This window comes from Triturus cristatus, chromosome 1_2 (assembly GCF_964204655.1).
Source record: "Triturus cristatus chromosome 1_2, aTriCri1.1, whole genome shotgun sequence".
NCBI classification, from domain to species: domain Eukaryota; kingdom Metazoa; phylum Chordata; class Amphibia; order Caudata; family Salamandridae; genus Triturus; species Triturus cristatus.
The window spans coordinates 211,047,913-211,062,880 of record NC_140580.1 but is presented as its reverse complement, the minus strand read 5'-3'; the positions used below and the strand labels follow the sequence as shown (position 1 = coordinate 211,062,880).

The window sequence follows — 14,968 nt, the reverse complement described above, 5'->3', positions numbered from 1 at the left end:
CCTTGAATCTCCCTTGAAGTGAAGGAGTCACTTACCTGCATCTGCAGGCACCGCAACTGAGCAGACTGGTCTGCTGATCCTGGGCTCCCACAGACTCCAAAAGGCTCAGCAACACAGGCAGTGGTTCTTCACATCCCTCGAGGCCTGCCCTGTCCTCTCACCAAGTTTGAGGCCAGTATCCCTCATCGGAGCCGCAGGAACCGAACCCCTGTACACCATGTTCAGTTGCAGTTGCAAAGGCTTGTTGGCTTCCTCCCACCAAGATCTTTGGGGTCCGAATATCCCCAACCTCCAGCATCTCCAGTGACCAAGATCTTTGTCCTCACCGCATCACTTACATCGTGGGATGGCATCTTTGGTGAGCTGCTTAAGGTCCGCTCGCGGATCCAGTGCCTCCAGCCTGTGGGTCCTCTTGAGGGTCATCTTTGAATTCCTTGGACTCCCCTGATTGCTCACACCTGCCCTGACTCCCCTGCTTGTGGTGAGCCTCCTGGACCTTGCTGGTCTTTTTCAACTTCCACACTGGTTGCAGTTGCCAAGACTTGTTGGTGCTCCCGACGGACACCGGCCTTTGAACTCTTGACATTCCACATGGTACAGCTCGTATCCAGCTCCTGCTCATCCACAGCATTGCCTGGTCTGCACAGCTACAGTTTCAAGGTCACTGTCAGCTTCCCTGCAACACTTGACATCGGTGGGCATTTACCTTCCGTGCCTCTTGGTCACTCCTGAGTGGCATAGACTCTGTCCCCTCGACTTACGATCTTTGATCCACCTTTGGGTTCCACCGGATACTTCCACCTTCTCCAGCAGTGGCATCTTTCTGAAGTCCTCCATTGGGTTCGACAGCGGTTTCCAACGCCACTTCACACCTATGCACCCGGCTTCCCTGGTTTAGGTATCCTGGTTCCTAGGGTATCCATGGGTGGGGTGGCTCTCCAACCTTCTGTCTTCCACTGGGTTTCTTCAGGGTCCACTGGGAAGGGTCCTTCTTCTTTAAAATTGTAACCGCGACTTACTCATTGACTTGCATTGATCCCACAGTTGTGTTCCCACTCTGCACACGGCCTCCGTGGGGCTCCTGGTTACTTACCTTGGGTGGTTCCTTGAGTCCCCGGCACTTCTACATCTTCTGGGTATAGTCTTGACTTGAGTCATGGTTCGCATACCACTATTTTAGTATATGGTTTGTTCCCCCCTGGTGACCACTGTGTATTACGTGCTACTTACCTGTTTCTATTGAAAAGGAGATATCTGTATGTGCTAGTGAGTGTCTTAAAATAAATACATATTTTTATAAATACACTGTATGGTTCTTTTTCATTTAATCTATACCTATAAGATTATGTTCTGGTAAAACAAGCTGTTTTACTCTCGTTCTGGACTAAGCCTCAAGGAAGCTCGCCACAGATACCACTTAGAGAGCTTTCTTAAGTTGTATAAGACGGCTAAAATCACCTCAAGGGTTTTCTGGATCAATCAAAGACATTTATAGAGCGCACTACTTACCCGTAGGGTCTCAAGGCGCTTTGGGGGGTGGGGTGCCGTTACTGCTCGAACAGCCAGGTCTTGAGCTTCTTCCTGAAGGAGAGGTGGTCTTGGGTCAAGCGCAGGTCGGTCGGGAGGGAGTTCCAGGTCTTGGCGGCCAGGTAGGAGAAGGACCTTCCTCCTGTTGTCGCTCTTCGGATGCGGGGGAAGGCGGCGAGGGCGTTGCTGGCTGATCGGAGGTGGCATTTGGGAGCGTAGAAGTTGACTCGGTTGTTAAGGTAGCTCGGGCCTTGATCGTGAAGGGCTTTGTGTGCGTGGGTGAGGAGACGGAAGGTGATTCTTTTGTTGACGGGGAGCCAATGCAGGTCTCTCAGATGTCCGGAGATGTGGCTGTTACGTGGGATGTCGAGGATGAGTCTGGCTGAGGCGTTCTGGATCCGCTGGAGTCTCTGCTGGAGCTTGGCGGTGGTTCCGGCGTAGAGGGCGTTGCCGTAGTCCAGTCAGCTGGTGACGAGGGCCTGGGTGACCATCTTCCTGGTCTCCTTGGGTATCCACCAGAAGATCTTCCGTAGCATGCGCAGGATGTTGAAGCACGACGAGGAGACGGCGTTGACTTGTCTGGTCATGGAGAGGGAGGAGTCCAGGATGAAGCCCAGGTTGCGCGCGTGGTCCGTCGGTTTGGGTGCGGTGCCCAGGGCGGGGGGCCACCAGGAGTCGTCCCATGCGGAGGGCGAGGAGCCCAGGATGAGGACCTCCGTCTTGTCTGAGTTCAGTTTCAGGCGGCTGGTCGTCATCCACTCGGCTACATCTTTCATCCCATCGTGCAGGTTGGCTCTGGCGGCGGTGGGGTCGTTGGTCAGGGAGAGGATCAGCTGGGTGTCGTCGGCGTAGGAGATTATGTTGAGGTTGTGTTGGCATGCGATGGCCGCGAGGGGGCTCATGTAGACGTTGAAGAGGGTGGGGCTCAGCGAGGATCCTTGAGGGACGCCGCAGATGACTTCGGTGGCCTCTGACTTGTACGGTGGTAGGCGGACTCTCTGTGTTCTTCCGTCGAGGAAGGAGACGATCCAATCCAGTGCCTTCTCCTGGATTCCGATGTTGCTGAGGCGCTGCACTAGGGTGCGGTGGCAGACCGTGTCGAAAGCCGCGGAGAGGTCTAGGAGGATGAGGGCCGCTGTTTCTCCGTTGTCCATCAGGGCTCGGATGTCGTCTGTGGCGGCGATGAGGGCGGTCTCTGTGCTGTGGTTGGCTCGGAAGCCAGACTGTGAGGGGTCGAGGGACCCATTCGTCTCGAGGAAGGCGGCCAGCTGTTTGTTGACGGTCTTCTCGATGACTTTGGCTGGAAACGGGAGGAGCGAGATGGGGCGGTAGTTCTTGAGATCGGTGGGGTCCGCTGTAGGTTTCTTGAGTAGAGCGCTGAGTTCGGCGTGCTTCCAGCTCTCAGGGAAGGTGGCGGTGTCGAAGGAGGTGTTGATAATGTCCCGCAGGTGGGGTGCGATGACAGCGTCGGCCTTGTTGAAAACGTGGTGAGGGCAGGGGTCGGTCGGAGATCCGGAGTGGACGGAGTTCATCATGCGGACGGTGTCTTCGGTGCTGATCGGAGTCCAGGCGCGGAGGGTGGTGGTGGGCGGCGTTGCTGTGGTCGTGGCGTGCGTCGGTTGACAGCTGAAGCTGTTGTGTATGTCCGCGATCTTGTTGTGGAAGTAGGAGGCGAGGGAGTTGCAGAGGTCTTGCGATGGGGTGATGTCGTTGTTTCCGGCGTTGGGGTTGGAGAGCTCTTTCACGATGTTGAAGAGTTCCTTGCAGTTGTGTGCGTTGTTGTCCAGCCGGTCCTTGAATGCAGTTTTCTTGGCGGCGCGGATCATTTGGATTGGTGCAAGGTGCCCACTTACATACGTGTACACCATATACCTACTCAGCTTCTCACAGACTATAACCCTCCCTCGTTCTGGCCCGATTATTATCAGTATACAATTTAGAAAAATCTGTTTATGCCAGAAAGGGCAATCAGACACGAAAGAATGGACTGAAAATGTGGGGGCCATTAACTGAGTGGCTGGGGTAACCCTTTATCTAGAGGCACCACTGGGCCCCTTGAATGGGGGGCACATGGCAATCTTACCACTAGGCACTTTAAGAAAGTGATAATGTTGGTTTAATCGTTAAGCCAAGATGTGTAATGTATTAGTATTTAAATGAAGTGAGGGCTTATTTTATTCCTAATTAATTGCAAGGTTGGGCGTAAGGAGCTGAGATGTGGCTCCTTGACATCACTGAGCCTGTGGGGTCGGGCACGGCGGGTTGGGGGTGGGAAGTGGGATTTGTTATGTATGTATTTATTGAAAATGAGCAATAAAAATGTTTTTTTAAAAAGGAAATAGGATGGAAGAATATCTAGTGTGTACACGCCAGCTTTCCTTTTATTTGGGTGCTCCTGAAACATTTAAAAGAAACAATGGATGCTCAAGGATCTTAATTATCTCCAAAATCTTAAGTCAGCATGTTGTGGCCAGTCACCTGAGCTGCCCTTAGGTCAGATGCCTTCATCAGGACTAGCAGATTCTTAGCTATACTCACCCTACCTGACCGTAAACCATTGTGAAAGTGTAGAAGACACTAAAATAAACAACATTCATATTGAAATACCCGCTAGTTTAGGTTACACCTCTTTGAAAAACACAACAGGGCCGTCAATGCAGACACAATTTATATGAGTAGCTCTGTTATGTCACCTAGAAAGCTGGGCTTTTGAAGCAGGTATCATCCATAGAAAGCAGGGAGGTTTTAAGGAAAATTATTCTATGCTGGAACACTGCCTGATACTTTGGGCAGTGGCCGGACATGTGTTCCATTTGGTCAGCAAGTTATGTTGCTGCTTTGTTGACTTTCGTGCCACTTTTGATCTGGTAGACCATGCAATATGTGGTAGACATTAAAAGACATCAATATTCCCTTAGACCTCTTGTCATCAATTCAAAGGCTCCAGTCACATAACTGGGTCCAGGTAGATCTAGATGGGAATGGCACTCTATCAGATTGAATCCCAGTTAAAAATTACCTTGGTCAAGGATGTGTTCTAGCTCCCCTCCTTTTCCGTCTTTTCATTTTTTACCTCCCGGATAAGCTATCTGTAATAAGTTCCTTGTCACCAAAAATCGAAGCTCAGCACGTGTTGTGTCTAATGTATGCTGATGATCTTATCTTCATTTACTATACTTCAATTGATCTACAACAAAAACATAACACTCTTTTTGCAAACCGGGAAAGCAATAACTTAACAATCAACACAGATAAAACCAAGACACTTGTTTTCTCAAAATGATCTGTGAACTTTGCATGGTTCCTTCATAATGCCTGCTTGGACCAGCTCAAGGTGCATCAGTTTTTGAGTATTTATTTCTCTGATAATCAATGAGACAAGCATTTCAGCATGCTAAAACACCTCTCCAATGATAACCACAAATGCCTGAAAGATATTTGATGCGCGATATGGATGGCTATCAGTTGACCCATTGGAAAAAAAGCTATGCAAGATATATTGATTCTGCAAGCTCTATCTGGGGCAGAGTTATTGTGCCTTGATAACAGTGTAAACTGGGGCAGTATGAAAAGAGTGTATTTGAATAAGCTATTCTCTGTTCTTCAACATTTTATGATTCAGGTCTTGTGCCTTGTTTTCATGGGATTTATAAAATCACATCCCCTAAACATTTTATTCCCTCTTCTAAAAAATTAGGCAAATCACAAGTTCTCTGCTCAAATAGTAATCGGCTTCCAATATCGCTCAGTTCTTTTATTGCCTCAAGTTGTAAAATTTGCTAGCAATGTTCAGTTCAAATTCAATGCGTTTAGTTGCGATAAATCAATGAAAATGGAAACGGTAAAATCCATCTTTAGCAAAACTGCTAGAAAGCTTAGCTTATCAACAAATCGTGTGTATCTCCTGACCAAACAACTGGGTGGGGTGGAGGTTTCTCCTATCTACCAAAAATCCCTTAATGGAGAATCAAAAAACAAATTCTATACCTTCACATTGGTATAGATCTGTTATGGAGAATCCCCACCACAAGAGCAGAATACATCTAAACCAAGGCTTTAGGCTTTTGTCTTTGTGCTCTTGGTGTGAAAGACAGCATAACCCACCTGCTCTTTGATAGTATATATTTTAAAGAATTAAGACAATGAATCCTTCCCCTAATTAGGTCTCGCTGAGACAGCGAAAGCTGTCTCTTTGAGACATTTTGTAAGTGGGTTTTTGAAAGTGCTTCCCATGGCATAGAGCTACAGTGCACGAGGCGTGCACACGCGCAAAGCAGCCATATGGCTTTACGTCGCTCTCCCTCTCCGCCCCTCTCCGCCCCTCTCCGCCCCCTTCCCTGCTGCTATTTCACACCAGTTTGAACTTGCACTTCTCTCCCCCCCCCCCCCAACCATCGCGTCTCGAGCGTCCCATGCTTGTTTTAGGAGAGATTATACAAACATGAACTGCAGTTGTTACTATTGTGCGTTTTTTCATCTTTGTTCTTTTAAATCTATTCTTAATTAATTTCACTTGGGAGGTTGAACCTGAACCAATATTACTTTATCTAACCTTCAGTGTTGTTAAGTTTCCTTTAATGATGTGTGTTTGCATCAAGAAAGTGACTACCCTAATAATAAGAGGATTTCTATTATCTGAATAATCTGATGAATGCAGCAAAGTACTGTGTGAACGAATGCCTCCATAAGAAACCAAACAAATGCGCCACCGCTTAGCGCATTACAAATATTCATGGTTTTTATTTCAGCAGCTGATTATTCCTACCATTAACAGCACATACATCACCCCCTCTCCCTTTCACCCAATATTATTCGCTGTGTTTCGGGATGCAGTAGAAGGGTAAATGTGCACACAGCAGCATGGCAGTTGTAGTCTGTGCAGGAATCATGGGTCTTGCAGTCACGAGACGTGGTCAAGCTGATGGCTGCTTCCCGTAAGGTAATGAGCACAACATCCGGTTTGCATTGCAAGCATCATGGGAATTGTAGTCACAAGACGTGGTGGCTGCCTCCTGGAAGGTAATGTGCACAATTTCAAGGTTTGCATTGCAATCGTTAGCGAGGTTTTTCAGTATAATTTCTTTATAAAACTGTTAATGTGATTGTCGATTCTAGGATTATTTAGCAGTAATGTGAGCAGTGAACGCGGAAAAGGCTGGGCTTGGAAACACCTTTCACACAAGCTGGAGGAGGCTTGTGATGTTTATTATATTGGGTGTATCAACTCTTATTATGCTTTCTCATCGCAGTTATTTATATAAGCTTGCTCACCACGGCACTTTTAGTCTACTAGCTGTCTGGCACACTGGTCTCTCTTTGTATTTTCAAAGTCCTTATTTTACAGAAAATATAAACGTACATTTTATCTGTACGTTATTGGGACGTTTTTACTTATGCTTTCTTTGTAACTAGTCATGCTAACACAATATAACATTCTCTTCAGCTGAATGAAGTGCTCATCATTAAGCAAACCTATTTCATTTATTGGAAAAGCTTTTCATTAAACTGCTAAATTGTCATTGAATTGCTACCGTGTGTTGCTGTCAATAATGTGGCTTCATGGGTTTTCTGTTTTATCCTCCGGTGCATGCAGACATGCATGAAAAAAGGGTTAGATGTTTCAAACTATCTGTAATAAGACGTGTTGGGAGAATACTGTAGATTTTCCTCTTATGTATTAGTAAGGAGTGTTAAAGCATAATTAACAGTTGCATGTGTTAGAGGCTGTGTGGGGAGTGATGAAGAGGTTGGTGGTGCATATGTGCTGTATTGATGGGGGAAGGCGTATGCAGGACCACTGGTTTTATGTGGCATTGATAAGCGAAATTATGCAGCATGGTTGACACAATTATGTATTAAAAAAAGAAGTAAATTCTGCAAACTAGTGGTGAACACTGTAGCAGTGTTATTTTTTCTTTTTACCACCTATTTTGTCTTGGTAAAACTGCACCTCCTTAGTACTGTGACGTTGTGTAACTAGGGGGCTAAATCTGTTGCTGAAGCTATTAGCCTGGGTGATGTGTCTTACCCGATGAAACGTACTGTGTATGCTATTGATTTAGGCCAGCGAGTAGTAGCTATTTTGTATGAATTATGTCTTGTGATCATATGTGTGCCCTGGGTGAAGCATTTCCTATGTATAGATGTGTTATGTGATTAATAATTCTGTTCCCTCCAGATAAGTACACTGAATGATTTGTTCTGTATTTATTTTAAGAGAATTCACAAGTTTGTGACATACGACACACAGCTCTTCTGTAAGGCAGGTCTATCTTGAGAATGGTCTGATTTCTGACAAATACCTGGAAAAAAAGCTGCAAAGAATGTGTGCTAATCTAGAAATAATGACCAACCCTGTCAAAATGAGCATGGTCAGGTTGGCTGAGTGGCCCGTGGCCAAGGCAAGCTGTGGGACACTTTGTCTACTTTGTGCATGTTCAGGTCAGCTTGTTCCGGTCCCGCACAGCCCAAAAGCTACCGCAGATGGCTCATTGTCATATAAAGAATGACCAAGGGCTGGCCCAGGGGAACACTGAGCATATAGTGTGCCTTGAATATCCACCCTTCCCATTTGACCTCCTGCCCGAATTTAGGCTTTGTATGAGGCATAGCTGTAGTTTCAGTACAGCACCAATAAGCCTCCAGAGGATGAGGTTTAGGGAGATGTCTGCCAGCGGCAACATTTGGTAGTGGCTGCTATTTTTACTTCCGCAGTCCTGCAAAGACGATTGCAACCTCACCGCCCCAGGAAGGTTGACCGCGTCTTCATTTACAGCATGCAAGGTGAAGGTGAGGCATGCCAAGATCAATAATCTAGTGACTTCCTTTGCTGGTAAAGTAATTCCACCAATTTACTCTAGTCCACAGATTCACATGTTGCAAATTTTATGTATTTTATATAGCACATAATAGAAAATATACCTATTGGTGTTAAGGTATATTCAGTTGGTAAAGAGTTGATTGACTAAGAATTTAAAGTTTCCAGTTGATGTAATAACTTTATTTTTTAATGTGTCCTAATTCTTGAGGTCATGCAATCACAACAGTAATTGATTATATTAATGTTATTTTATGCAATCAATGAGGGCAGGCCCAATTAAACGTTTATATGCCACTGTGGAATAGATGATCTTGGGTTTAAAATACTCTAAATATTCTTAAACAAGCATTGGCATAGCCAATAGGTCTCGCTGTTGGGACCTTATAAGTATTTAGCCATGCAACACCTGATGTTGTTGCACCAAGGATTTTGTGCTGGGTAACTAAACACTTCTAAGGTCCCAAAGGCGAGACCTATTGGCTATGCCAATGCTTGTTTTTAAAAGGTACTCGCGAACGAAAGCACTGGGAGTATTTTTGGTCCTAAGTATTAATTAGTAACACATCCACACATGGTCATGAAGCTTGGAGATCACTATTTTGTAGTTCCATGGCGTTCTAGAACTCCTTCTTAGTCTTTAGTTAGACCGATTTACTATAATTTTAAATTGCAATTTTAAATGTAATTTTAAATGCATGATTCATATATATAGGCATGGATTATTTACAAAAATGCTAGGTGAGAATGCAAGAGCGCCTGAGGGGGAGAATGCAGCGTCGGGGAGCCACGCCTCCACGCTGCTAAGCCGCGTTCTCGGTCCCTCCCTCTCCCCCTCGCTGGACGCCGATCGCGGATGCCTGCTGCCTGCCGAGAACGCGTCACAACGTTCAAGGAATCTCGAGTCGAGTTGATGTGACGATGTGAGCGGGAGATTGGCGTTTTCTTGCTCCTGTCGCCTAGGGAGGATTAAGGGAAGAAAAAGAACGGACGAATTGATGAAATGAACCGGGGAGGACGCTGCTTGGTAGGAATATGAACCTGCTGCCTTTTTGGACCTGCTCTTGACCGCGTTGGAACTCTCAGCTGCCAGGGGCCTGGATGGACTCTGTATAGGTGAGCAGCTGAGCATACCCTGAGCGCGCTCAGGCCCCGTCGTTTGAGACGTCAGGAGAGGAATAAAAGGGGGTTGCTGGCTAGAGAGCTGGACTGTACTGGCAGATAAACATTTACACAGGGGTGTGTTTTCAGTTTCCTCGGTTTAGAGATCTTGCCGGGGGGGGGGAGTTACCCCCCCTTGGCTTTTAGAGGAAAATGGTGAGACCTCAGAGGGAGGGTGCTGCAAGTTTCAAAGCGGCCAGATATGAAGCACAGAAAGTGAAGCAAAGCCGTCGAGCTCTCACCAAGATTGCGCGCCAGAAAAAGCGACAGGGGAGCTGTGCCTTCTTCACCGGACAGCTGCAGTTCGCCTGTCACCTCAGATGCGGATATATCCTTTACCGCGGCTGTCGATAGTCAAACCTTGCAACAGGAGACGCAAGCGGAACAATTGAATATTAGCCTGGAAGGGGGTATCCTGCCAGGTCAGAGTAACCAAGACCTCTGCACTGGGGGGAATGTGTTAAAGGAGGTGAAAAAATTTCCTTTATTTACCAAAAAACAGTCTTTACTACCGTCTCACTCCCCTACACTTCAACAATCTATTGATCCCGACGTGCCCTCTCCAGCGGCCGGAGTGGATTCCAATGACAGGGGGGTAGTCACATCTGGCCTTGAGCTCCCAAATTCGTCAAAATCAAAAAGTTTTGAACCTTGTCCCATAGGGAGGATTGGGTCAGGTGGACAGGTAGATACTCCAATGCCGATTAATGACTTACCGGATCCGCCAGATCCCCCAGAATTGGGACGAACTCCGGATAACCCACAGGCTTCTGCGCCGCTATTATTGGATCGCTTTCCGAAATCACAAGAATCATTCTTAACTCTACCAACATCTAGCGTTGATTCTTTACCGTTTGCGAAATTTGGCACGGAGAAATCCGAAAATTTTCAAATTGATATCCGAGATATGCTGAATTTAATTTTAGAGGAGATAAGGGAAATGAAAAAGCTTCAGCAAATCGAGATCAACACCCTTACTCAGAGGCTAGATAAAATTGAAGAGGCTATTACGGGTCTCCCCTCTAGAGTCTCTGAAGCAGAGGCCAGAATCTCCACCATTGAAGATCAACTGGTGACGGTGATGGCTGACTCAAAGGAAGCGGACAAGAAGAAAAAATATCTTGAGAATAAGGTCGAGGAACTGGAAAGTCATTCTAGGAGATCTAATCTGCGCCTAGTGGGGGTGCCTGAAGGGATTGAGGGATCCCAGACTCTCCTCTGGGTAAACACGTTTATCAAGCAGCAAGTGTTGCCAGACTATGAAGGAGATCTGTCTATCACTAGGGCACATCGTATTCCAGCCCAACCTTTTCCAAATTCTCCTTATCCGAGAACAATTCTTCTCAACTTTGCTGACTATAGAATTAAAGAGAAGGTGTTGGCAAAAGCTATCCAACAGCGTCAATTTCCCATTAACGAGACACAGAAATGTAGAATCTTTTCTGATATGTCAGCTGTTGCAGCTCGAAGAAGAAAAGAGTTTGTCAAGATGCTACATCTCTTTAAAGCTCATGGGGCCCAGGCCTCTATCGTTCAGCAATCTAAATTAAAGGTGTTGGTGAAGGGGAGATTTTTTATGTTTTCGGATATTGAGGAGGCCCAGATTTGTTTAAAGGGGATATCTGGTCCCTCGTATGAAGCGTGATCCTAGATTTATTCAAGCTGGTGTTGGTTTTTCCCTGATAAGAAATGTATTCTAAAAAAATGTTCTTCCTTTTTCTTTTTTCTTTTTTCTATCTTTTTCTTTCTCTTTTTTTCTATCTCGTAATGCTTGGTTTGTTTTAATCAGGGGACAGGAGTGGGGGGGGGTAGGGGGGGCGTGACCACGATCGCCCAATGGGGTGTAACAACATGACACCCAGGAACAATTGTGGGAGGTGGGAGATGTGGCCTGCGTGGTGCAGGGGGGGGGGCTTTTCCACATTTCCGGGGGTGGGTTTTTCAGGGTGGTGGGTAGTTGGGTGTTAGCAGGAAAAAGAGCAGTAGTAAGAAGGCCAGGATTGATTTATAGAGCACAGAAGTATGGCAACTGGTAGTTGTAAGATTCTGTCGTTAAACACCAATGGGATATTAAATAAAAAGAAATATGGTGCACTTATAAGATGGGCCGCTTTTTTGGACCCCCACGTTCTCTTTCTTCAGGAAACCCATCTTAAATCTAATTCCCCCAATTTGTTTATTCCTAAAAAATTCTCAAAGGCTTTTTTCGCCTCTTCAGGGGCAGCAATGAGGGGGGTAGCAATCTATTTCTCTAATAGAATGTATTGGGAGTTTCTTCAATTATATAGAGATATTTTAGGGAGATGGATCTGGGTAACAACAAAAATTAGGGGTCGGATAATACATTTTATCAACTATTATGGCCCTATATCTGATGATGTCTTACCTCTGACCCAGATCCACGAAAAGCTGATTAGTTCTCCTGGGCAAATTGTTCTAGGGGGGGATTTTAACTATATTATGGATATTAGAAAGGATTTCACTAATAATAACAAAAGACAGTCGAAGCCTAATACCAAAAAAATGATGGCGGCAATTATGGAACAGTTTGGGCTTGTAGATTCTTGGCGGGATCTCCATCAAGAAATGGAATCCTTTACGTTCTACTCCCACTGTTTTTCTTCGGCTTCTCGACTAGATTATCTATTAACATCAAGGTCTATACAGGTGACAAATGCATGGATTAGTAGTAACTCATTTTCTGACCATGCGCTTGTTGGGGTTTCCTTGCTAATGGGGGGGAGAGATAAGGAACGATCAAGGTGGCAGATGGATCGCCTCCTCCGCCAAAATGCAGATTGGATTACTGGATTTAGGGAGTGGATTGTAAAATATTTTGAGGTTAACAATAATACCGCCACCCCCTTCGCTGTCTGGGGAGGTTTTAAGGCCGCGGCCCGGGCCCAAATAATAGCTATCATGGCCGGGCAGTCCAAAACCCGGAGGCTGCAAATTGAGAACCTTCAGAATAAGATGGAGCAAGAATACGCCTTAATGCTACAACATTCCCCCAACTCCTTCAATAGAGCTAGTAGGGAACTAAGAGATTTTTTCATCCTTGAGGAAGTATGCAATTCTAAAATTTACCAGCACAAAATGTATGAAGCGAGTCAGTTAATGGGGGAGCTGCTATCCAATTCTACCAGGAAAAAAATGGAATCCTCCTTAATCACCTCCATCAGGGACCCGGTCACAGAACTAGTTGTATCAGATAGGGATAACGTCTCACGGGTTTTCCTCCATCACTACGGACAGCTCTATTCAACAGAGTATCCGGTTAACAACGAACAAATTCGGAAGTACTTGATGGATGTTGATCTTCCCAGACTTTCAGAGGCCAGAATTAAAGAATTAGATGATGAAATAATGGAAGAAGAAATTAAAAGTGCAATTAATTCTATGGCAGGGGGTAAGGCATGTGGACAGGATGGATTTCCCATCGAATTTTATAAGGTTTTTATTAAAGAACTGGTATCTCCCTTAAAGAAACTTTTTAATGATATTAGAACGGGTGGAACTGTATCAACTGAATTTAAGGAGTTTATAATAATATCCTTTGTGAAAAAAGATAAGAATCCATTAGATGTTAACTCTTTTAGGCCAATCAGTCTACTTAATTACGATTACAAGATTTTGATGAAAGTCTGGGCTCAGCGCTTCCTTCCTGCTGCTCAAGAAATAATCCATAAGGATCAGACAGGTTTTATAGCAGGTCGATCTATGGCTACTAATACCCAATTTTTAATTCATGCCTTAGATTTTTTTAATACCAACCAAATTCCTGCCGCAATAATTATGGTTGACGCTGAAAAAGCCTTTGATCTTGTGAACTGGCAAACATTGTTTTTAACTTTAAGTCGTATTGGTCTTCCACAACAGATTATTAATATGCTAAAGAATATTTATCATAGTGCTAGCGCAAAGGTGGTTATTAATCAGGAACAAATAGGGGAAATTACAATAAAACGGGGAACCAGGCAGGGTTGCCCGCTTTCCCCGCTACTTTTTACCTTTTTTATTGAACCCATGGTTTTAAAAATTCGTAATAATGCTGCTATTTTTTCTCCTATACCAGGGATGTCAAAAGTTAAGTTGTTCGCTGACGACATCATTCTATATTTAACCCCAACGAAAGAGAATTTAGAGCTAGCCTTTAAAGTGTTTTTTCTGTTTCAACAAATTGGTGGATTCAAAATAAATGAAAAAAAGACCGAGATACTGGCTCTTAATATTGATCCCAACGTCTTTCCTAACAATTTGAGGGTCCGGGCCATGAAAACTGACCCGATAAGATATTTGGGTATTTATGTTACTAACCAGTATCAGAAATTATTTGAATTAAATTATCTTAGAACTAAGCAGAAGATAAAAAGCTCCCTTGAACAATGGTCTGTACTCCCCCTTACCATTATAGGGAGAGTTTATTTGGTTAAGATGTCCATTCTTCCCCTACTGATTTTCCTATTCTTAAATGTCCCTATTCGTCTTAATCAATCTTATTTTAATGAGTTAGATATACTGTTTAGGGAATTTATTTGGGCAAAAAAGGTTCCCAGAGTAAAATTAGCTACAGTTCAGTTGCCCATAAATCAAGGGGGTCTAGCATTCCCGCAAGTACGGACATATTATCAGGCAGCTTTATTGAATATAGTGGTGGACCTAATATATTATAAGTGCATCTATGATAGTTTTTTTTTGATAAAATGGTAGTAGAAGGGGGAACGCAAACGCCCGCTTTTTTAAAAACAGCTATATTACCAAAGAAAACCCGCTACAAGTCTCTACGAGAAGTTCAGTTTAGGCTTCAAGCAGTTTTAAAAAAAAATAGCTCCTCAGGATTTCAATATTTGGGTCTGGGTGAGTGTAACAGCCTTGGCCTTCACCTGCAACTAAGACATATTGAGATATGGGGAGAGTGTGGGTTCTCTCAACTTAAATGTTTTATTATCCATAATAAAATAGTATCTTGGCAAGAAATTATGGTTACGGCAGAAGGTTGTAGAAAGCCCACATTCCTCGAATATATGCGGATAGCTCATTTTATTTCGAGTATTGAGGGCATTTTGAATACTCCAAATAATACCATGGTAGACCTTTATGATTCCAAGCTTTCGGGACTTGGGAAATGGTATTCTGTATTGCGGAAGGATGAACAGGCAAAGGGGACAGTCTGCTACATTGAAAAAATAGCTAGGGATACTGGATGTAGATTTACTCCTAAGGAATGGGAAAAAATATGTCTTTTAGGTCACAGATCCCTACGCGCTGCTAATTTTAAAAGAATGTCCTTTCTTTCAAGATGGCTCGCTTATTGGACCCCGGCTATGATTCAGAAACGATATCCCGATCATCTTAATAAGTGTTTTCGTTGCCATCAGGAGGAGGAAGGAGGATGGCTACATATTTTCTTTTCCTGTCCGCAATTGGAGCAGTTCTGGGGGGAGATTTTTAACGATATGGGAG

At 44.5% G+C, this 14,968-nt stretch overlaps 1 long non-coding RNA gene across 1 annotated transcript in view; it reads right to left on the bottom strand.

Moving 5' to 3' along the window:
• Positions 1-6,411: 6,411 nt before the first annotated feature.
• LOC146867061 (uncharacterized) overlaps positions 6,412-14,968 on the bottom strand; it is a 110,478-nt gene continuing 101,921 nt past the window's right edge. Inside the window, exon 3 of the long non-coding RNA XR_014961065.1 lies at positions 6,412-6,539. This is a non-coding gene — a long non-coding RNA (uncharacterized LOC146867061). The remainder of the gene's footprint in view (positions 6,540-14,968) is intronic.